Genomic DNA, 3,814 nt, shown 5'->3' on the forward strand with positions numbered 1-3,814 from the left:
GGAGCTAAGGCCGCGCGGGGCGGGGCCGGGCGCGAGCGCCGAGCCCGTCACGCCGAAGCCGGCCTACCAGAGAGCACGCAGTGCGCGCCGCGCGCCTTTGGACCCGCCCCGGCCCCGCCCCCGGGCCCGCCCAGCTGCTCCCGTCACTATCACCCAGCTCAAAGAGCAAATGAAAGCAGCACGGCTAGCTGGGTTTTACTGGCAGCGCCGGCGGCTGTGTCATCTGAGTTATTGAAAGGGGCGGCTGCCGTCCAAGTCAAGTAGGGCTGGACCTTGGAGATTATCCCAGATAGTCACGAGGCGGGCAGGGGGCTGAGATGCCCTGATCGTTGGCATTACAGCGCCGAATCCTCTGTGCTCTGCCTGCCCTCATTTTACAAATGGGGGAAACTGTAGTCCTAGAGGCAAAGTAACTTGTGTGAAATCACACAACCAGGTGTGTTATCAGGGAGCCCTAACCTCCCCCCAAAACCTACTTTCATAAATAAGATTTATCAACACCGCAAGACAATCAAAGCACACTGTTACCAGAAAAGAAAAAAAAAAAAAAGGCAAGTTTCAGAACAGAATGTATAATATGATCCCAGTTTCTTGAGGAAAGGAGTTGGGGAGAGATGCGTGCTTTTGTGTACATTTTACAAATTCAGGAAGATCACACACTAACCGCTTGTAGTTGTTTCCTCTCCCAGGTGAGACTCCAAGGGACTTTTACTTCCGAATTTTTACTGCTTTTTTGTTTGACATTTTTATAAAGTGCATATAAGCAGGGAAATATTCAATATCTTTGAGCCTCACTTTCCACCTGCCTTCCAGAGTAATAATGAAAATGTAATAAGATAATGTATGTAAAATGCTTAGCAGAGTAAACAGCCCATCAGTAAACTGCAAGGTTTGTTCCCTTCTCTCTAATGGTATGGCTTTCTGTACAGTAAGTCCCCTGCATGCAGATCTTCAAGTTGCAAGCTTTCAAAGATACAGACGTGTATTCACATGTCCGATCATGTGTTAGTTCATGTGTCTGGCATACATTGTCACATGTGTGCATCCCCTACAAATAGTTGTCGTTTTGTGTATTTTACAGTACTGTATGGAGTATAACAGTACAATATCTTCATTTTTTGCCTTTTCATTTGATACCAGCTCCTGTGTGCCAGCTTTTGTACTGTACTACTGTACTTTTCAAGGTACTGTACTATTTGATTACAAATGTTTTCTTTATTTTTTGTGTTTATTTTTTATGTGTTATTTGTGTGAAAAATATTATAAACCTATTACAGTATTATAATATAGCCCATTGTGTTAGTGGGTACCTAGGGTAATTCTGTTGGACTTACAAGCAAATTAGACTTACGAACACGCTCTTAGAGCGTAATTCATTCATATGCCGGGGACTTACTGTATTTGGCAAAGTACTACTCAGAATCATTACTGCCACTCTGCCCAGATCCTCCAATATTATTACATGAAAATTGAGCCCCAAAGGCATTCTGATCTGCACTAGAGAAACTTGAAAAGATAGCAAAGCATAAAACCCATGGCAAGACAAGGTAGAGACTAGTTGCTCTCTGCCTGCTTTACCTGTCTCCACAGGTGTAAGTGTCCCCTAAGCAGACAGACTTGTCACACAGGGCAGGCAAGAAGAGTCGCCTCTGTGATTACTAGGAGAACTGGGGCAAGTCATATTAATACTTTGACTGGGATGTCAGATTTTCAAAAGGGAACTTGGGAAATCCTGACAAGTAGCCAATGTCAATACCTCCTGCTACAGGAAAGTTTCGAGTTAGATTCTCCTTTAAAAGGCACCAGAAGCCACAGCCCTCACCTCGCTCCCCTCCCCCCACCCAACTGCCATGGCAGTTTCAGACCAGAGTCTATAAAACCAACTAAGATTGTTTTTCTGATCAACAAAAGACAGCTCCTCTGGGCCTTAGTAGGAGCTCTTTCCTCTGCCAGGAATGCCTTCTCCCAGATACCCATATGGATGGCTCATTTGAGCAAACACAGGAAGGAGGCTATGCACGTTTGCACTAATGTTACCTTGTCAGAAAAGTCTGACCATCCCGTACAAAATAGCAGTGATGTCACATCCAGAACTCCTAGCCCCTTTGCCCGGCTATATCTTTCTCCATAGCACATATCACCACCTGACATACTAGATATTTTACTTATTTATTATCTGTCCCCTACCCCCTTTGAAAGTATAAGCGGCATGAAAACAGAGATTTTTGTCTTAATCGTTTGCTACTATAGCCCCACTGGGGCTTTCCTAAATAGTCCAGTGGTAGAGAACGCAGTGTAAGAGAGTCAGGTTCGATACCTGGGTTAGAAAGATCCCCTGGAAGAGGAAATGGCTACCCATTCCAGTATTCTTGCCTGGAAAAAAAATCCCATGGACAGAGGAGCCTGGTTGACTATAGTTCATGGGGTCGCAAAGAGTCAGATATTACTGAGTGACTAAGCATGCATGCATAGCTCTACTGCCTAAGATGGTATCTGACTTATAGTTATTACTATTACTATTAAGCTTAAAATAGTCACTTGTGCTTGGAAGCTTTGTTGATTGGCAGCTAACCCCTTCTAGGCTCCATTTCCATGAAATAAGTGAGTCTCAGACATATGTGTTCCCACAAATCCCTCGGAAATTGGTCCAAATGCAGATTCCCAGGCACCATCCAAGCAAGAACTGACTCATTGGAAAAGAACCTGATGCTGAGAAAGATTGAAGGCAGGAAGAGAAGGGGACAAGAGAGGATGAGATGACTGGATGGCATCACCGACTGAATGGAAATGAGTTTGAGCAAGCTTCAGGAGTTGGTGATGGACAGGGAAGCCTGGCGTGCTGCTGTCCATGGGGTTGCAAAGAGTCGGACACCACTGAGCAACTGAACTGACTGACTGATTTCATCTGAACCTCATTCAGCCCTATGAAGTCTTTTTCTCCTCATTTTATAAATAAAAAACTGAGGTTTAGGGAGCTTAAATGATTTATTCAAGTTCTCAGGTTGACGCTTCTGATTCCAAGTCCTCCAGTGCTCACAGTAGCATCACTGAATTAGTCAGCTTGTGGGATAGGCTGCGTGCCTAAGTGAGGACAATTATGTCCCCTTCCTGAAGAGTATTAGAGCTCAGACTAACCACGCAGGGTCTCTTTCATGGCTGGAGCACTCTACCGCGAACAGGGATCAATCAGTTTAACCCTGGGTCCCACAGATAACAGGTCAAAGGTATAAGAGCTCTGGAGCTCTTTAAGTTTCTGGGATTATCTTAGAATTTCATCTCCTACCCATACTTCTTTTTTTAGACATTCTGGGAGGCATGTGAGATCTTAGGCCCCCAACCAGGGATCAAACCTGTGCCCCTTGCATTGGAAGCACAGAGTCTTAACCACTGGCCTGCCAGGGAAGTTCCTCCTGCCCTTACTTCTGATCCTGATGCTCTGGGCTGCCCTTTCTTTAATCTACAGCTTCTGATATTTCTTGTCACCCCCATCCTTTGCCTGCTCTGCCTGCGGTTGTTCCCTTGAACTCCTATCCTTTAAGACTCAGCCTAGTCATCCCTGGCCCTCACCACTCCAGTTACACTTGGTGTTTCCCTCTCTCTGTTCCCTTGGCCTAGCACCCTGTTTGTGAGTATCACATTGCTTTGTAACTGTCTGTCTCATTTCCTTGATTATAAACTCCTGGGAGCAGAGAGTGTGTTTGTTGATCCTCCAGTGCCTAGCATAGTCCCTTGAAAGGAGGTGCTCAAGAGCTATTTGTTGAATTAATGAATGAATGAAGTCCACGTGACTGTACTGCCTGGGACTCCAAGTTAC

The sequence above is a fragment of the Cervus canadensis genome, chromosome 3, assembly GCF_019320065.1.
Source record: "Cervus canadensis isolate Bull #8, Minnesota chromosome 3, ASM1932006v1, whole genome shotgun sequence".
Taxonomy (NCBI): Eukaryota; Metazoa; Chordata; class Mammalia; order Artiodactyla; family Cervidae; genus Cervus; species Cervus canadensis.